Source organism: Oncorhynchus keta, chromosome 17 (genome assembly GCF_023373465.1).
Source record: "Oncorhynchus keta strain PuntledgeMale-10-30-2019 chromosome 17, Oket_V2, whole genome shotgun sequence".
NCBI lineage: Eukaryota > Metazoa > Chordata > Actinopteri > Salmoniformes > Salmonidae > Oncorhynchus > Oncorhynchus keta.
Window position 1 is genome coordinate 28,845,881 of NC_068437.1, and position 21,439 is coordinate 28,867,319.

Consider the following 21,439-nt stretch of genomic DNA (forward strand, 5'->3'; position numbering starts at 1 on the left):
AGAGAGAGAGAGAGAGAGAGAGAGAGAGAGAGAGAGAAAAATGGGAAGAAAAAATATGGAGGAATTTAGTTAAATTATAACTCGGCAACATAAACAAACCATGCACAGTGGTCAGTGTCTATGACCGTAACTGAACCATACCGTGTGAAGCGCATGTGGTGGCAGGACCACTGACACTGAAGCGGTTGATATTGAGGCGGAGACTGGTGACGTTCTTCTGTGGTTGAAACATGATGATGTGAACCTTGGGAGCAACATACAGCCCAACACCACGAAACCACTGAGACTGACAGAGATACACATGGTGGTGGTCTGGACCTGTAGAGGGAAACAGATCGCATGGTAACTCCATTGGAACAGAGGAGCAGAGGAAGGAAGGATTATTTTTGTGGACATATGCATGAACACACACAAAAGCACACATGCGCGTGATCCTGCTTCACACACACCCTACCTGACTAATCACAAAGTCAGATTAATGAGACCACAGGAGCGGTTTATTTTTTCCACAGCCTAGGGCTGTGTGTGTTTGTGTGTGTGTGTGTACCATGCTCTCACCCTGTAGTCACTGGATGTGACGTAGAATATGGGCAGGAAGGCTAGCCAGATGATACAGGTTGTGTACATGGTAAATCCTATGAATTTAGCCTCATTGAAGTTCTCTGGACACTTCCTGGTCTTGAAGGCATAACTAGATCAGATAAAGGACACGAAAAGAAAGACTAAATAATCCTTCCAAGTCAAAGATAAACAGAATAATACATCTTGAGAAGTACACACACACACACACACACACCACCTACACGGTACACAGGATGACCAGGAGCACGTCATATATACTAGTGACAGCAGCATGCTGGAGTCACGGACGTTACACTTCAGGATCACTGTCTGCCGTCGCTCGATAACGTAAATCTCCTGGTACCAGGAACCTCCAGCAGCAACCACACAGACACCATCACTAACTGGACCGATATCAGACTGAGACAGATAAACACCTGGGGAGAGGAGGGCAAGGGAAGGGGACACCATCAGACAGAGGAACACCATCATCTGAGCTATAACTTCCGTCCCTACCTTCCTCCCCTCCCTTCCCTCTATCCCTGTTTGATTGACAGCTAGGATGACCTCTGACCTGAGAGGTGGGGCTTATGAAGCGAGGCCTTGTGGTCCCGCCCCGTCCTTTACCCGCTGAAGATCCGGGCGATCCGATTGGTCTTAGTGAGCAGGGCTGAGTAGCAGACAGCGAATGAGGTGCTTAGGCCGAGGCGTCGCATGGCGCAGATAGTAGGAGAGGGCTTGGCCAGGAAGAGGAAGGTGAGGGGGTAGGACATGAAGACACCCAGCAGCAGGATGTAACACAACTCTCTGCCTGACGCCTTCACCAGGGCGTGTTGTTGTGTCTCACAAACACCCAGAACACCAGAGATGTACAGAGGAACCTGCAGAGGGAGAGTAAATCAGTTTCAGTTGATTTTATTGAATCCCTTAATTCGACTAGAATTTGTACGAGGCCTAAACAAAAAGCCTGTACTTTACACCTATGCCTTTTGTATGTCTTTGATCGGGTTCAAGTCCGGGCTCTGGCTGGGCCACTCAAGGCCATTCAGAGACTTGTCCTGAAGCCACTCCTGCGGTGTGTTGGCTGTGTGCTTAGGGTCGTTATCCTGTTGGTAGGTGAACCTTCACCCCATTCTGAGGTCCTTAGCGCTCTGGAGCAGTTTTCGTCAAGGATCTCTCTGTAATTTACCCCGTGTCCATCTTTCCCTCAATCCTGACTAGTCTCCCAGTCCCTGCTGCTGAAAAACACCCCCAGAACATGATGCGCCTACCACCATGCTTCACCGTAGGGATGATGCCAGGTTTCTTTCAGACATGAGGCTTGCCATTTTTTTTTTTTTTGTGAATTTCACCCTTTTTCGTGGTATCAAATTGTTAGTAGTTACTATCTTGTCTCATCGCAACGACTCCCGTACGGCTCGGGAGAGATGAAGTTCGAAAGTTATGCGTCCTCCGAAACACAACCCAACCAAGCCGCACTGCTTCTTAACACAGCGCGCATCTAACCCAGAAGCCAGCCGCACCAATGTGTCGGAGGAAACACTGTGCACCTGGCGACCTTGGTTAGCATGCACTGCGCCGGGCCCGCCACAGGAGTTGCTGGTGCACCTGGAAAAAATTAAATCTTGGTTTCATCAGACTTGAGAAGGGTTAGCCAAGGCCCTTCTCCCCCAATTGCTCAGTTTGGACAGCTCTAGGAATAGTTTTGGTGGTTCCAAACTTCTTCCATTTAAGAATGATGGAGGCCACTGTGTTCTTTGGGACCTTCAATGCTGAAGACATTTTTTGGTACCGTTCCCCAGACCTGTGCCTCGACACAATCCTGTCTCAGAGCTCTACAGACAATTCCTTTAACCTCATGGCTTGGTTTTTGCTCTGACATGCACTGTCAGCTGTGGGAACTTATATAGGCAGGTGTGTACCTTTCCAAATCATGTCCAATCCATTGAATTTACCACAGGTGGTTTTCCAATCAAGTTGTAGAAATATCTCAAGGATGATCAATGGAAACAGGATGCACCTGAGCTCAATTTCAAGTCTCATAACAAACGGTCTGAACACTTACGTAAATCAGGCATGTTTTATAAATTTGCAAAAGTTCGAAAAACCAGTTTTTTTCGCTTTGTCATTATGGGGTATTGTGTGTAGATTGATGGTGATACAAATATATATATATATTTTATAGAATAAGGCTGTAACTTAACCAAATGTGTAAAAGGGAATGGGTCTGAATGCACTATATATATATATACCAACTGGTGATACTTATCCCTCTTCCTCTCCTCTAAAGTCTAAAGTCTCACCCGACAATGGCGATGCTGATGGGTCCGATGGCCCAGGCGTCCTCCCACATGATGTAGTCCTCGGGCAGGTCATAGCAGAAAGTGAGGTCTTCACTGGGCCACTGGCCGGGCGCAGGGCGAACAGGTGAACTCATCAGCTAGGTACTCATGAGCCTCACATGCGGTACAGATCCAACAACAGTACTCTCCTACAAGATACAGGTATAAAACATATGCATTAACTTAGGCAGAGTTTATGTTAGAAAAGGAAACTAGGTTGTTTACATGAACGCCAGCTGCTAAAATTATTTCATTCTCCAAAACAAATTACATGAAAACTTCTATTAGTGCTGTCACTAGATCGCAGTGAGCAGCCTGCTCAAAGCCCTACGTGTGTGTGTGTATGTGTGTGTGTGTGTGTGTGTGTGTGTGTGTGTGTGTGTGTGTGTGTGTGTGTGTGTGTGTGTGTGTGTGTGTGTGTGTGTGTGTGTGTGTGTGTGTGAGTCTGTGTGTGTTCCTCACCAGCCTGCATCTTCTTCATCTCATTGCGGGCACATGGGTCACTGCACTGGGATGGGGGCACCACCTCCCTTGGCCAGCGAATCAGGTCACTGCTCAGGCTCAGAGTCTCCGCCCACTCACCGATGGGCACGTAGCCATAGCGATCAGCGTTGCGCTGGTAACTGAAGATGTTGTAACGTCCCATCCCGTCGCCATAGGGATCAAACTTCACCACAGTCTCACTGCCGAGAGGAGAGAAGGGAGCTGAGAGGAGATAAGGATAAGGGAAAGAGAAAGAGACAGTGAGAAAGAGAGAGGAGGGGTGGAAGGGTGAAAGAGAATGGTAGGGTATGAGAGGAGAGAGATCGGAAGAGAAGATAAGAAACAGAATGGAACGAGTATCAGGATTTAAATTTCATTTGAAGTCGATTTGAAGAAAGCAGTGTCACAGAGGAGTGTAATGAATTCCAAGACATAAATTACATACAAAGCCAGTCGAAGTGACAAAGTGAGAATGTAGCAAGTGTATCTAGTGGTTTAAACGTGTGTTACAGCATCTCACTGAGGTCAATATACTGTACACAGCAACATAACTGCAGAGAGTAAGAGTGTTACACCAGTGTTAACTAACCTGGTTTGAATCCTTGGGGAGCTAACACAAGTCTTCAGGTTTCAGGAAAGGTTACTCATCTCCTCACTACAAGATAAAACATGACCTCTGAGGGATGCTTAAACATAGCTGAGACTGTGTTATATATAGACCCTGTGTTATATATAGACACTGTGTTTTATATAGACACTGTTTTTTATATAGACCCTGTGTTTTATATAGACCCTGTGTTTTATATAGACCCTGTGTTTTATATAGACACTGTGTTTTATATAGAACCTGTGTTTTATATAGACACTGTGTTTTATATAGACACTGTGTTTTATATAGACCCTGTGTTTTATATAGACACTGTGTTTTATATAGACCCTGTGTTTTATATAGATCTTGTGTTATATATAGATCCTGTGTCTTACATAGACACTGTGTTTTATATAGACACTGTGTTTTATATAGACACTGTGTTTTATATAGACCCTGTGTTTTATATAGACCCTGTGTTTTATAGACTGTGTTTTATATATAGATCCTGTGTTATATATAGATCTTGTGTTATATATAGATCCTGTGTCTTACATAGACACTGTGTTTTATATAGACACTGTGTTATATATAGACACTGTGTTATATATAGACTGTGTTTTATATAGAACCTGTGTTATATATAGACACTGTGTTTTTTAGACACTGTGTTATATATAGATCCTGTGTTTTATAGACACTGTGTTTTATATAGACACTGTGTTATATATAGATCCTGTGTTTTATAGACACTGTGTTTTATATAGACACTGTGTTATATCTAGACACTGTGTTATATATAGATCCTGTGTTTTATAGACACTGTGTTTTATATAGACACTGTGTTATATATAGATCCTGTGTTTTATAGACACTGTGTTTTATATAGACACTGTGTTATATATAGACCCTGTGTTTTATATAGACACTGTGTTATATCTAGACACTGTGTTATATATAGATCCTGTGTTTTATAGACACTGTGTTTTATATAGACACTGTGTTATATATAGACCCTGTGTTTTATATAGACACTGTGTTATATCTAGACACTGTGTTATATATAGATCCTGTGTTTTATAGACACTGTGTTTTATATAGACACTGTGTTATATCTAGACACTGTGTTATATATAGATCCTGTGTTTTATAGACCGTGTTTTATATATAGACCCTGTGTTATATATAGATCTTGTGTTATATATAGATCCTGTGTCTTACATAGACACTGTGTTTTATATAGACACTGTGTTATATATAGACACTGTGTTATATATAGACGCTGTGTTTTATATAGACACTGTGTTATATATAGACACTGTGTTATATATAGACGCTGTGTTTTACATAGACCCTTTGTTATATATAGACACTGTGTTATATATAGACCCTGTGTTTTATATAGACACTGTGTTTTATATAGACCCTGTGTTATATATAGACACTGTGTTTTTTAGACACTGTGTTATATATAGACTGTGTTTTATATAGACCCTGTGTTTTATATAGACACTGTGTTATATATAGATCCTGTGTTTTATAGAAACTGTGTTTTATATAGACACTGTGTTATATATAGACACTATGTTTTATATAGACATTGTGTTTTATATAGACCCTGTGTTTTATATAGACCCTGTGTTATATATAGACACTGTGTTTTATATAGACACTGTGTTTTAAATAGACCCTGTGTTTTATATAGACATTGTGTTTTATATAGACACTGTGTTTTATATAGACACTGTGTTTTAAATAGACCCTGTGTTTTATATAGACATTGTGTTTTATATAGACCCTGTGTTTTATATAGACACTGTGTTTTATATAGACACTGTGTTATATATAGACACTGTGTTTTATATAGACACTGTGTTATATATAGACACTGTGTTATATATAGACCTTGTGTTATATATAGACCCTGTGTTATATATAGACACTGTGGTTTATATAGACACTGTGTTATATATAGATCCTGTGTTTTATAGAAACTGTGTTTTATATAGACACTGTGTTATATATAGACACTGTGTTTTATATAGACACTGTGTTATATATAGACTGTGTTTTATATAGACCCTGTGTTATATATAGACACTGTGTTTTTTAGACACTGTGTTATATATAGACTGTGTTTTATATAGACACTGTGTTATATATAGATCCTGTGTTTTATAGACACTGTGTTTTATATAGACACTGTGTTATATCTAGACACTGTGTTATATATAGATCCTGTGTTTTATAGACCCTGTGTTATATATAGACACTGTGTTTTATATAGACACTGCGTTATATATAGATCCTGTGTTTTATAGACACTGTGTTTTATATAGACACTGTGTTATATATAGACACTGTGTTTTATATAGACCCTGTGTTATATATAGACCCTGTGTTATATATAGACCCTGTGTTTTATATAGACATTGTGTTTTATATAGACCCTGTGTTTTATATAGACCCTGTGTTATATATAGACACTGTGTTTTATATAGACACTGTGTTTTAAATAGACCCTGTGTTTTATATAGACATTGTGTTTTATATAGACACTGTGTTTTATAAAGACACTGTGTTTTATGTAGACCCTGTGTTATATATAGACCCTGTGTTATATATAGACCCTGTGTTATATATAGACCCTGTGTTTTATATAGACACTGTGTTATATATAGACCCTGTGTTTTATATAGACACTGTGTTATATATAGACACTGTGTTATATATAGACCTTGTGTTATATATAGACCCTGTGTTATATATAGACACTGTGGTTTATATAGACACTGTGTTATATATAGATCCTGTGTTTTATATAGACCCTGTGTTATATATAGACACTGTGTTATATATAGATCCTGTGTTTTATAGACACTGTGTTTTATATAAATCCTGTGTTTTATATATACCCTGTGTTATATATAGACCCTCTGTTTCATGTAGACATTGTGTTTTATATAGACCCTGTGTTTTATATATAGACCGTGTTTTATATATAGACCCTGTGTTAAATATAGACCCTGTGTTAAATATAGACCCTGTGTTATATATAGACCCTGTGTTAAATATAGACCCTGTGTTAAATATAGACCCTGTGTTATATATAGACCCTGTGTTTTATAGACACTGTGTTATATATAGATCCTGTGTTTTATATAGACCCTGTGTTATATATAGACCCTGTGTTTTATATATAGACCCTGTGTTATATATAGACCCTGTGTTTTATATAGACAGGATCGGGATCAGGTCATATAAGGACTACCATCTACTGTACACGTGGTATTCTAGAGGAGACAAGGGTCAGGTGATTTTAATTCAAATGTATTCTTAATTTAACCAGTCAATTCAGTTAAGAACAAATTCTTATTTACACTGAAGTTCTACCCCGGCCAAATCTGGACTACGCTGGGCCAATTGTGCGCGGCCCTATGTGACTCCCAATCACAGCTGGATGTGACACAGCCTGGGTCCGAACCAGGGACTGTAGTGATACCTCTTAGATGACTGCGTCACTTGGTAGGTTAAGCCTATCCCTGGGTTATGCATGTATGTTGGTAACATGCATCCCTCATCCTGCTCTTGTCCTTTTACACTTATAAGATCGGATCAAAATCAGTTCCCAATACATCTTTTAATTGTCTACATCTGTCCGAAAATGTGGGCACCACCAGAATAAGGACATACAGTGCATTCGGAAAGTACTCAGTCCCCTTCCACATTTTGTTACGTTCCACCCATATTCTAAAATGGATGAAATCATTTTTTCCTCATCAATCTACACACAATACCCCATAATGACAAAGCAAAAACAAGTTTTTAGACATTTTTGCAAATGTATATACATAAGCATTCAGACCCTTTACTCAGTACTTTGTTGAAGCACCTTCGGCAGCAATTTCAGCCTCGAGTCTTCTTGGGTATGACGCTACAAGCTTAGCATACCTGTATTTGGAGAGTTTCTCCCATTCTTCTCTGCAGATCCTCTCAAGCTCTGTCAGGATGGATGGGGAGCATCGCTGCAGCTATTTTCAGGTCTCTCCAGAGATGTTCCATTGGGTTCAAGTCCGGGCTCTGGCTGGGCCACTCAAGGCCCTTGTCCCGAAGCCACTCCTGCGTTGTCTTGGCTGTGTGCTCAGGGTCATTGTCTGTTGGAAGGTGAACCTTTGCCCCAGTCTGAGGTCCTGAGCACTCTGGAACAGTTTTCATCAAGGATATCTCTGTACTTTGCTCTATTCATCTTTCCCACAATCCTGACTAGTCTCCCAGTCCCTGCCACTGAAAAAAAACATACCCACAACATGATGCTGCCACCATCATGCTTCAACGTAGGGATGGTGCCAGGGTTACTCCAGACATGACACTTGGCATTCAGGCCAAAGACTTCAATCTTGGTTTCATCAGACCAGAGAATATTGTTTCTAATGGTCTGAGTTCTTCTAGCTGCCTTTCATCAAACTCCAAGATGGCTGTCATGTGCTTTAACTGAGAGTGGCTTCTTTCTGGACATTCTAACACAAAGGCGTAATTGGTGGAGAGCTGCAGAGATGGTTGTCCTTCTGGAAGGTTCTCCTCTCTTCACAGAGGTACTCTGGACGTCTGTCAGAGTGACCATTGGGTTCTTGGTCCCCTTCCTGACCAAGGCCCTTGTCCCCCAATTTCTCCGTTTGGCTGAGCTGCCAGGTCTAGAAGAGTCTTAGTTGTTCCTAACTTCCTCCATTTAAGAATAATGGAAGCTCCTGGGTTCTTGCGGACATTCAATGCTGCTACTGCAGAAATGTTTTGGTACCCTTCCCCAGATCTGTGTCTTGACACAATCCTGTCTCGGAGCACTACGGACAATTCATTTGACCTCATGGCTTGGTTTTTGCTCTGACATGCACTGTCAACTGTGATATAGACAGGTGTGTTCCTTTCAAAATCATGTCCAATCAATTTAATTTACCACAGGTGGACTTCAATAAAGTTGTAGAAACAACTCAAGGATGATAAATGGAAACAGGATGCACCTGAGCTCAATTTCGAGTCTCATAGCAAAGGGTCTGAATACTTCTGTAAATATGGTATTTCTGTTTTTTAATCTTAATACATTTTCAAAAAATAAATAAAAACCTGTTTTTCGCTTTGTCATTGTGGGGTATTGTTTGTAGATTGCTGAGAAAAAAAAGTATTTTATCAATTTAAGAATAAGGCTGTAGCGTTACAAAATGTGGGAAAAGTCAAGGCATCTGAATCATTTCCAAATGGAAGCATGATAGCACCAGGTATAAACAGGGCTTCTGTGTTGGTAGGCTCTTTTAGGACCTTTGTGGCAGATACGCTGACTGAGACTAAAGCTGATATTGTTGTGTGTGAGTGTGTGTTTGTGTGCTGACTAGGACTAGAAGAAGAATGGAGTGTCAGACCAGAGAGGTTATGAAATCCATTTATCACAAAGACAACCTACTTCTCTTCCCCACTCCTTTTTATGCCTCTCTTTCCATCTCCCTCTCTCTCTCTCCCTCATTCTCTCTCCTGCTCTGTCTCTCTCTGCTTTAGGATATTGGGAGTGTTTAGGCTTCTTCAGAGATAAACGTTAAATGATTTAAACAAGGTAAAGCTGATAAGATAGTCCATATCTATATAATAAAGCAAAATAGCCACATGCACGCACACACACATTCACACACACATTCACACACACACTTGCTGACAGTCAATACATAACTGCATAACACTGTAAGATACAAACACTGCAACACTGCAAGATTAGTTGTTTTTTATCGCTTTGGTACTATTTTCACAACAATGTGGTGAATTGCCAAAACTCTGAGTACAAAACTCATGCGGACGTGTTTTAGAGCTCTCGGCTTAACTTCTTTTAATCTCTTATTTTCATCCTCGTAACACGAACAGCAAATTTTCTTGAACAATTTCAGGCGTATCTACAATCATTATGAATCGACATAAACATAGTCCTCCTAAAACAAGAAGAACATCTCACATCAACAACGTGGTCCAGGCTAGTCTGTCACGCCTGCTCTCGCTCTTCGTCCCCTGGCGCTCGAGGGGTGCCAGGATCCCCAGCATTACGCACTCAAGCCACCATCAGTACGCACACCTGCCTTCCCCTGTCACGCGCATCAGCGATCAATGGACTCACATGGACTCAATTCCTTGTGTAATTACCTTACCTATATCTGTCTCTTCCCAAACTCTGTTCCCTGATTCGGGATTAATTGTCTCATGTCCGTGTTACCCGTGTTCCGACGCTGTTCCTGTCTTGTTTCCTTGTCTGTTCCCGAATAATTGTCAGGCTCCCCCGCATTACCTGCTTCTGCTGTCCGGCGTCCGCCCTTACATAGGCTAGTTAGCCCTGCTAATTCAGCCAGCTACACTAACAGTTAGCCCTGCTAATTCAGCCAGCTACACTAACCCAGTTAGCCCTGCTAATTCAGCCAGCTACACTAACCCAAAGGCCCTGCTAATTCAGCCAGCTACACTAACCCAGTTAGCCCTGCTAATTCAGCCAGCTACACTAACCCAGTTAGCCCTGCTAATTCAGCCAGCTACACTAACCCAGTTAGCCCTGCTAATTCAGCCAGCTACACTAACCCAGTTAGCCCCGCAAGCTCCTCACACCACGAGTCCGACATGAAAATCAACAATGTAGACGACAAAAACATTTTCCACCAAACTCGAAGGTGACCTAACATGGATTGGTGAGGTTAAACGTGACCTTCAAGCCTACTCTACACGCTTGGACGAAGCAGAGGAATGCATTAGCACGGTGGTCACTGTCAAAACAACGACAGAAAAGTTGAAAGTTGACCTTACTTCAAAACTGAACTTGCTCAAGAACAACCAGAGGAGGTCTAATTTGAAATGGGTTAATCTACCTGAAAAAGTGGAAAATAGTGACCCAGTTGCATTTCTCGAGAGATTGCTATTTATACTGATAGCCTCCCTTCCTGGTGAAGTCACAATGTCAGGGAATTTTAATTGCACTCTTGATCCTCATCTAGATCGCTCCTCTGGTTTAGACACCTCCCACTCGTAGAGTAGAACGAGATTACCTTGGAGGAATCAGAACCCGAGTAAAAGGGATTATTCAGGTTACTCGTCGAAATGTAAATCATATTCTAGTATAGACTACTTATATGTTTCTTGCTCATTGATTCCCAATGTAGCAGGAAGTACAGTGCCTTGCGAAAGTATTCGCGCACCTGAACTTTGCGACCTTTTGCCACATTTCAGGCTTCAAACATAAAGATATAAAACTGTATTTTTTTGTGAAGAATCAACAACAAGTGGGACACAATCATGAAGTGGAACGACATTTATTGGATATTTCAAACTTTTTTAACAAATCAAAAACTGAAAAATTGGGCGTGCAAAATTATTCAGCCCCCTTAAGTTAATAGTTTGTAGCGCCACCTTTTGCTGCGATTACAGCTGTAAGTCGCTTGGGGTATGTCTCTATCAGTTTTGCACATCGAGAGGCTGACATTTTTTCCCATTCCTCCTTGCAAAACAGTTTGAGCTCAGTGAGGCTGGATGGAGTGCATATAGATGTTTATTTTACATTGAACACTAACCAAACTTCAGCAAGTACCAGATGGGAGGCTTTCAAAGCATATTTTTTTTATTTATTTCACCTTTATTTAACCAGGTAGGCTAGTTGAGAACAAGTTCTCATTTGCAACTGCGACCTGGCCAAGATAAAGCATAGCAGTGTGAACAGACAACACAGAGTTACACATGGAGTAAACAATTAGCAAGTCAATAACACAGTAGAAAAAAAAAGAAAAGAAAAAAAATGGGCAGTCTATATACAATGTGTGCAAAAGGCATGAGGAGGTAGGCGAATAATACAATTTTGCAGATTAACACTGGAGTGATAAATGATCAGATGGGCATGTACAGGTAGAGATATTGGTGTGCAAAAGAGCAGAAAAGTAAATAAATAAAAACAGTATAAAAACAGTATGGGAATGAGGTAGGTGAAAAAGGGTGAGCTATTTACCAATAGACTATGTACAGCTGCAGCGATCGGTTAGCTGCTCGGATAGCTGATGTTTGAAGTTGGTGAGGGAGATAAAGTCTCCAACTTCAGCGATTTTACAATTCGTTCCAGTCACAGGCAGCAGAGTACTGGAACGAAGGCGGCCAAATGAGGTGTTGGCTTTAGGGATGATCAGTGAGATACCCTGCTGGAGCGCGTGCTACGGATGGGTGTTGCCATCGTGACCAGTGAACTGAGATAGGCGGAGCTTTACCTAGCATGGACTTGTAGATGACCTGGAGCCAGTGGGTCTGGCGACGAATATGTAGTGAGGGCCAGCCGACTAGAGCATACAAGTCGCAGTGGTGGGTGGTATAAGGTGCTTTAGTGACAAAACGGATGGCACTGTGATAGACTGCATCAGTTTGCTGGTAGGTGTTGGAAGCCATTTTGTAGATGACATCGCCGAAGTCGGGGATCGGTAGGATAGTCAGTTTTACTAGGGTAAGCTTGGCAGCGTGGGTGAAGGAGGCTTTGTTGCGGAATAGAAAGCCGACTCTGGATTTGATTTTGATTGGAGATGTTTGATGTGAGTCTGGAAGGAGAGTTTGCAGTCTGGCCAGACACCTAGGTACTTATAGATGTCCACATATTCAAGGTTGGAACCATCCAGGGTGGTGATGCTAGTCGGGCATGCGGGTGCAGGCAGCGATCGGTTGAAAAGCATGCATTTGGTTTTACTCGCGTTTAAGAGCAGTTGGAGGCCACGGAAGGAGTGCTGTATGGCATTGAAGCTCGTTTGGAGGTTGGATAGCACAGTGTCCAATGACGGGCCGAAAAGTATATAGAATGGTGTCGTCTGCGTAGAGGTGGATCAGGGAATCGCCCGCAGCAAGAGCAACATCATTGATATATACAGAGAAAGAGTCGGCCCGAGAATTGAACCCTGTGGCACCCCCATAGAGACTGCCAGAGGACCGGACAGCATGCCCTCCGATTTGACACACTGAACTCTGTCTGCAAAAGTAATTGGTGAACCAGGCAAGGCAGTCATCCGAAAAACCGAGGCTGTTGAGTCTGCCGATAAGAATTTGGTGATTGACAGAGTCGAAAGCCTTGGCGAGGTCGATGAAAGACGGCTGCACAGTACTGTCTTTATCGATGGCGGTTATGATATCATTTAGTACCTTGAGTGTGGCTGAGGTGCACCCGTGACCGGCTCGGAAACCAGATTGCACAGCGGAGAAGGTACGGTGGGATTCGAGATGGTCAGTGACCTGTTTGTTGACTTGGCTTTCGAAGACCTTAGATAGGCAGGGCAGGATGGATATAGGTCTATAGCAGTTTGGGTCAGGGTGTCTCCCCTTTGAAGAGGGGGATGACTGCGGCAGCTTTCAATCCTTAGGGATCTCAGACGATATGAAAGAGAGGTTGAACAGGCTGGTAATAGGGGTTGCGACAATGGCGGCAGATAGTTTCAGAAATAGCGGGTCCAGATTGTCAAGCCCAGCTGATTTGTACGGGTCAAGGTTTTGCAGCTCTTTCAGAACATCTGCTATCTGGATTTGGGTAAAGGAGAACCTGGAGAGGCTTGAGTGAGGAACTACGGGGCGGGCTGTTGGCCGAGGTTGGGTAGCCAGGCGGAAGGCATGGCCAGCCCGTTGAAGTGCTTATTGAAGTTTTCGATAATCATGGATTTATCGGTGGAGACCGTGTTTCTAGCCTCAGTGCAGTGGGCAGCTGGGAGGAGGTGCTCTTGTTCTCCATGGACTTCACAGTGTCCCAGAACTTTTGGAGTTGGAGCTACAGGATGCAAACTTCTGCCTGAAGAAGCTGGCCTTAGCTTTCCTGACTGACTGCGTGTATTGGTTCTGACTTCCCTGAACAGTTGCATATCACGGGGGCTATTCGATGCTATTGCAGTCCGCCACAGGATGTTTTTGTGCTGGTCGAGGGCAGTCAGGTCTGGAGTGAACCAAGGGCTGTATCTGTTCTTGGTTCTGCATTTTTGAACGGAGCATGCTTATCTAAAATGGTGAGGAAGTTACTTTTAAAGAATGACCAGGCATCCTCAACTGACGGGATGAGTCAATGTCCTTCCAGGATACACGGGCCAGGTCGATTAGAAAGGCCTGCTCACAGAAGTGTTTTAGGGAGCGTTTGACAGTGATGAGGGTGGTCGTTTGACTGCGGCTCCGTGGCGGATACAGGCGATGAGGCAGTGATCGCTGAGATCCTGGTTGAAGACAGCGGAGGTATATTTGGAGGGCCAGTTGGTCAGGATGGCGTCTATGAGGGTGCCCTTGTTTACAGAGTTAGGGTTGTACCTGGTGGGTTCCTTGATGATTTGAGTGAGATTGAGGGCATCTAGCTTAGATTGTAGGACTGCCGGGGTGTTAAGCATATCCCAGTTTAGGTCACCTAACAGAACAAACTCTGAAGCTAGATGGGGGCGATCAATTCACAAATGGTGTCAGGCGCAGCTGGGAGCTGACGGGGGTCGGTAGCAGGCGGCAACAGTGATAGACTTGTTTCTGGAGAGAGTAATTTTCAAAATTAGTAGTTCAAACTGTTTGGGTATGGACCTGGAAAGTATGACATTACTTTGCAGGCTATCTCTGAGTAGACTGCGACTCCGCCCCCTTTGGCAGTTCTATCTTGACGGAAGATGTTATAGTTGGGTATGGAAATCTCTGAATTTTTGGTGGCCTTCCTGAGCCAGGATTCAGACACGGCAAGGACATCAGGGTTAGCAGAGTGTGCTAAAGCAGTGAGTAAAACAAACTTAGGGAGGAGGCTTCTGATGTTGACATGCATAAAACCAAGACTTTTTCGATCACAGAAGTCAACAAATGAGGGTACCTGGGGGCATGCAGGGCCTGGGTTTACCTCCACATCACCCGCGGAACAGAGAAGGAGTAGTATGAGGGTGCGGCTAAAGATATATTAGGGGGAAAATTATACGTTTGTCACGCCCTGACCTTAGAGAGCTTTCTATGTCTCTATTTTGGTTTGGTCAGGGTGTGATTTGGGTGGGCATTCTATGTTCCTTTTTCTATGTTTTGTATTTCTTTGTTTTGGCTGGGTATGGTTCTCAATCAGGGACAGCTGACTATCGTTGTCTCTGATTGGGAACCATACTTAGATAGCTTTTTCCCACCTATGTTTTGTGGGTAGTTGTTTTCTGTTTAGTGTTCTGCACCTGACAGGACTGTTTCGGTTTTGTTTATTCACTTTGTTATTTTTGTTCTAATGTTCAGTTTAATAAAATCATGTTTTTAGATAAACTGGTTGTCATCAATTTGAACATAAGAGCGTCTGCTAAATGACTTAAATGTAATGTAAATGTTACCACGCTGCGCTTTGGTCCAATTCTTCCTCATCACACAACGACCGTTACAACATTTTACCAGTCTCAAATCAAATCAATTAAATGTGAAAATGAGAGAGAGGGACAGAAAAATCTGAGAATTGGAGAGGGAAGCTTTTCTGGATAACTCAGAAGAAGTAAACAAGAAATGATTTGCTCTTAAAGCTCAGTATGAATAACTTTCCACCTCAAAGGCTGCAAACAGTTTAATAACGAGGCTGAAACCGTCCTATGATCAAAGTATGACTGTAAGTCGCTTTGGATAAAAGCGTCTGCTAAATGGCATATATACATATATATAAGGTGAAAAATCTGGTAAATTGTTGGCCTGGCGGATAAAGAAGTTAAATTTAGACAGAGCCATTAATGCAATTCATAATTTACAAGGACAATTATGAATGGATCCTGTAGAAATAAACCAAACATTTGCTTCCTACTACAACAACCTTTACAACACTGAATCTCCTGAGAACTTAACATTTAAGTTTAACTAATCAGACATCCTTTTCGGATTGTCTTGATTTTCCCTCTATTTCAGAAGACACAAGACTGGATCTGGAAAAGGAATTTGATGGTGTTGAAATATCTGATGCTAGGAAAAGGGAGGTAAAGTGGCAGGTCCAGATGGGCTCCCAATAGATATAAGATATTTAGGGACAAACCTCTTTTCCACTTTTGGATATGTATGCTGAATCCTTTCATCAAGGTTGTTTCCACCCTTCTTTAATCACTCTTATTCTGAAGCCTGATAAATCCCCAAAGTTACAGACTGATTTCTCCTCTGAACTCCAACAAAAATGTTTGGGCTAAAGCTTTAGCGAGGAGATTGGATGGAGTGGTCCCATATCTAATACACAAAGACCAAAATGGGTTCGTGAAAAATCATCAAGGTTTTCACAATGTGAGGAGAGTACTAAAAATAGTGCACGTGTGTGAAGGGTCCACTGATACTTCCATTCTCTCACTTGATGCAGAGAAGGCATTCAATAGAGTTGAGTGGTCTTATTTATTTGGAGTGCTTAAGAGATTTGGGTTTGGGAACTACTTCTGTAAATGGATTAAGATGTGATATACCAACGCCACTGAAGAAGTTGTGTGGTGGATGAATCAGAATTAGTTGGGTAACATAAGTAATTAAGATGTCATATCTGCATAATATTCTTATGTGATATACGTTTTATTAGTATGTATTTCTAATAGACTCTAGTGTTGGCAGTTGCATTTCTTCCCTCAGCTGGGGCTCAGTCATTTGGGGTCCAGAGAGGGGAGAGGTCAGGCTTGTCCTGAGGAAAGGATGGAACATTGTCTTCATATGTGAACGTATCTGTTAAACCATGTGAAAGGATGGCGTGATTAAGGGGGAACCAATTACTTGTCTCCACAATGTTTGTGCGCAAGTCACTTCCCTCAGTGAGCTTGTCCATGAGTGGGGTCGGGAGGGGATTTACTTGAGATGGGAGTATCTAGAGTTGACAATTGAGTTATGCCTTGGATGAGATAATGTTTTGGTACTATGAAGTACCAGGAACAAGATTAGAACCTTGTTTTAGAGACCAAACTGAGCGATAATTTATAGTGAATGCTATCTGGCTAAGGGATACTCCTTTCTCATGTAAAAGACCCTTTGTGAAGAGTTCCTAAGATCTGTGGTTCATCATGTAAGTTGAGAGGGGTGTATCTTGGCTATAAAGGATCTGTGTATTCTTCTGTAGTCACTCTCAACATTCATTATAGATAGTGAATTGATCTGAGAGTCAAAGGGCTATTGTAAAGCTCATATTATTAAAGATGAAGTATAACTCTGACTGGTGTGTGGTTTGTAACTCTCCTCATTTGGTAATACAGGAAAATGCCATCACAGTTGCTAGTAACAACTTGATTTCACAACCTTCTATGCTTCTTTGGGGCACGAGACCAGGATGTCTGGCCAGTCCAGGACTCATTCTTTTAGCTATAGAACCCTTTGCTATTGCAGTAAGGTCTCACCGTCAATTAGTGGAAATAAAACATTGGATTTTGAACATCGAGTGGCCCTGTATGCCGATGATACCCTCTTATTCAAAACAGATTTAAAGAATTCCATCTTTTCCCTTTCCAATATAATGAATAACTTGTAAATTCACTGGGTTTAAAGTTAATAAAACCAAATATTCTATCTTTTTCCTCAACAAGCAAGATAGACCGAATACAGTTGTACATCATCCATTTGTGAATACAGAACAAGGGTTCATATATCTTGGTATTAAAAATCACACCAGAAATTAGCTCCTTGAGTTCAACAAATTCTGAACCCATGGTAATGAGTGTAACAGAATCCATCAACAGATAGACATCATTGCCTATATCTACTATTGGTAGAATAAATATAATTATGATTAATATTCTGCTCAAATTGCTTTATCTATTTCAATCAATTCCTCTGGCTCCACCACCTTTATTTCCCCCAAAGATCAGAAAGACACTCTCAAATTGTATTTGGAGCAACATAAAACCAAGACTTAAACTTTCTCTTCTTTATTTGCTCAATGACAGAGGGGGACTGCAAATACCAAACCTACAGTGGTATTACTGGGCTGCACAACTTCGGGCTGCAATGTTTTGGTTCTCCAAGAAACCATGCTTACCCTGGCTGCAGACTGAAATGCTGTCTACAAAAAGCTTAACTTTGGATATTTGAACTCTGCCCCCTTTAAGAAGCTAAAGAAGAATATGACTAATCCCTTTGTTAAAAACACCCTAACTATATGGCTGTATAGCAATATCTGGGTGAATGTGAGGACTTTATTTTTTTAATTTGTCATGTTTTTGTCTCTTTGGGTTGAGGAGGAGGTGTATGTGTGAAAATAAATATACAATTGTATTTCTGTAATTGTTGAACTAATAAATACACTACTGTTCAAAAGTATGGGGTCACTTAAAATGTCCTTGTTTTTTAAAGAAATGCAAATTTTTTGTAGATTAAAATAACATCAAACTGTTCAGAAATACAGTGTAGCCATTGTTCATGTTGTAAATGACTATTGTAGATGGAAATGGCAGATTGTTAATGGAATATCTACATAGGCGAACAGAGACCCATTATCAGCAACCATCACTCCTGTGTAAATGTGTACATGTGTAAAATATATACAGTGGGGAGAACAAGTATTTGATACACTGCCAATTTTGCAGGTGTTCCTACTTACAAAGCATGTAGAGGTCTGTCATTTTTATCATAGGTACACTTCAACTGTGAGAGACGGAATCTAAAACAAAAATCCAGAACATTTTTAAGTAATTAATTTGCATTTTATTGCATGACATAAGTATTTGATCACCTTCCAACCAGTAAGAATTCCGGCTCTCACAGACCTGTTAGTTTTTCTTTAAGAAGCCCTCCTGTTCTCCACTCATTACCTGTATTAACTGCACCTGTTTGAACTCGTTACCTGTATAAAAGACACCTGTCCACACACCCAATCAAACAGACTCCAACCTCTCCACAATGGCCAAGACCAGAGAGCTGTGTAAGGACATCAGGGATAAAATTGTAGACCTGCACAAGGCTGGGATGGGCTACAGGACAATAGGCAAGCAGCTTGGTGTGAAGGCAACAACTGTTGGCACAATTATTCGAAAATGGAAGAAGTTCAAGATGACGGTCAATCACCCTCGGACTGGGGCTCCATGCAAGATCTCACCTTGTGGGGCATCAATGATCATGAGGAAGGTGAGGGATCAACCCAGAACTACACGGCAGGACCTGGTCAATGACCTGAAGAGAGCTGGGACTACAGTCTCAAAGAAAACCATTAGTAACACACTACGCCGTCATGGATTAAAATCCTGCAGCGCACACATGGTCCCCCTGCTCAAGCCAGCGCATGTCCAGGCCCGTCTAAAGTTTGCCAATGACCATCTGGATGATCCAGAGGAGGAATGGGAGAAGGTCATGTGGTCTGATGAGACAGAAATATAGCTTTTTGGTCTAAACTCCACTCGCCGTGTTTGGAGGAAGAAGGATGAGTACAACCCAAAGAACACCATCCCAACCTTGAAGCATGGAGGTGGAAACATCATTTGGGGGGCGGCAGGGTAGCCTAGTGGTTAGAGCGTTGGACTAGTAACCGGAAGGTTGCGAGTTCAAACCCCCCGAGCTGACAAGGTACAAATCTGTCATTCTGCCCCTGAACAGGCATTTAACCCACTGTTCCTAGGCCGTCATTGAAAATAAGAATTTGTTCTTAACTGACTTGCCTGGTTAAATAAAGGTAAAATAGAAATTTTAAAAAAACATTCTTTGGGGATGCTTTTCTGCAAAGGGGACAGGATGACTGCACCGTATTAAGGGGAGGATGGATGGGGCCATGTATCGTGAGATCTTGGCCAACAACCTCCTTCCCTCAGTAAGAGCATTGAAGATGGGTCGTGGCTGGATCTTCCAGCATGACAACGACCTGAAACACACAGCCAGGGCAACTAAGGAGTGGCTCCGTAAGAAGCATCTCAAGGTCCTGGAGTGGCCTAGCCAGTCTCAAGACCTGAACCCAATAGAAAATCTTTGGAGGGAGCTGAAAGTCCATATTGACCAGTGACAGCCCCGAAACCTGAAGGATCTGGAGAAGATCTGTATGGAGAAGTGGGCCAAAATCCCTGCTGCAGTGTGTGCAAACCTGGTCTAGACCTACAGGAAACGTATGATCTCTGTAATTGCAAACAAAGGTTTCTGTACCAAATATTAAGTTCTGCTTTTCTGATGTATCAAATACTTATGTCATGCAATAAAATGCACATGATTTACCTATAAATCATACAATGTGATTTTCTGGATTTTTGTTTTAGATGTGTGCAAACCTGGTCAAGAACTACAGGAAACTTATGATCTCTGTAATTGTGAACAAAGTTTTCTGTACCAAATATTAAGTTCTGCTTTTCTGATGTATCAAATACTTGTCATGCAATAAAATGCAAATTAACTACTTATAAATCATACAATGTGATTTTCTGGATTTTTGTTTTAGATTCCGTCTCTCACAGCTGAAGTGTACCTATGATAAAAAAAATTACAGACCTCGACATGCTTTGTAAGTAGGAAAACCTGCAAAACCGGCAGTGTATCAAATACTTGTTCTCCCCACTATATACTGAAAAATCCAAGCCTAACATAGATCTGGACTGAAATCCTTTTATGCCTCATCCATGGCCTGAAGTAGGGTGGTACGTTTACGGGGATACATCTTCCACCTTTATTGTAACCATGTATTGTATTTTACAGTATTGTATTGGAATTATGTACACTGCTCAAAAAAATAAAGGGAACACTAAAATAACACATCCTAGATCTGAATGAATGAAATATTCTTATTAAATACTTTTTTCTTTACATAGCTGAATGTGCTGACAACAAAATCACACAAAAATTATCAATGGAAATCAAATTTAGCACACTCAAAATTAAAGTGGAAAACTACACTACAGGTTGATAGAACTTTGATGTAATGTCCTTAAAACAAGTCAAAATGAGGCTCAGTAGTGTGTGTGGCCTCCACATGCCTGTATGACCTCCCTACAATGCCTGGGCATGCTCCTGATGAGGTGGCGGATGGTCTCCTGAGGGATCTCCTACCAGACCTGGACTAAAGCATCTGCCAACTCCTAGAGAGTCTGTGGTGCAATGGAGCGAGACATGATGTCCCAGATGTGCTGAATTGGATTCAGGTGCGGGGAACGGGCGGGCCAGTCCATAGCATCAATGCCTTCCTCTTGCAGGAACTGCTGACACACTCCAGCCACATGAGGTCTAGCATTGTCTTGCATTAGGAGGAACCCAGGGCCAACTGCATCAGCTTATGGTCTCACAAGGGGTCTGAGGATCTCATCTCGGTACCTAATAGCAGTCAGGCTACCTCTGGCGAGCACATGAAGGGCTGTGCGGCCCCCCAAAAAATGCCACCCCACACCATGACTGACCCACCGCCAAACCGGTCATGCTGGAGGATGTTGCAGGCAGCAGAACGTTCTCCACGGCGTCTCTAGACTGTCACGTCTGTCACATGTGCTCAGTGTGAACCTGCTTTCATCTGTGAAGAGCACAGGGCGCCAGTGGCGAATTTGCCAATCTTGGT

General features: G+C 42.0%; 1 pseudogene; it reads right to left on the reverse strand.

Annotated features, from left to right (window-relative positions):
• The window catches only part of LOC127908238 (metabotropic glutamate receptor 3-like), a 67,404-nt pseudogene that overhangs the window by 460 nt on the left and 45,505 nt on the right, over positions 1-21,439 (reverse strand).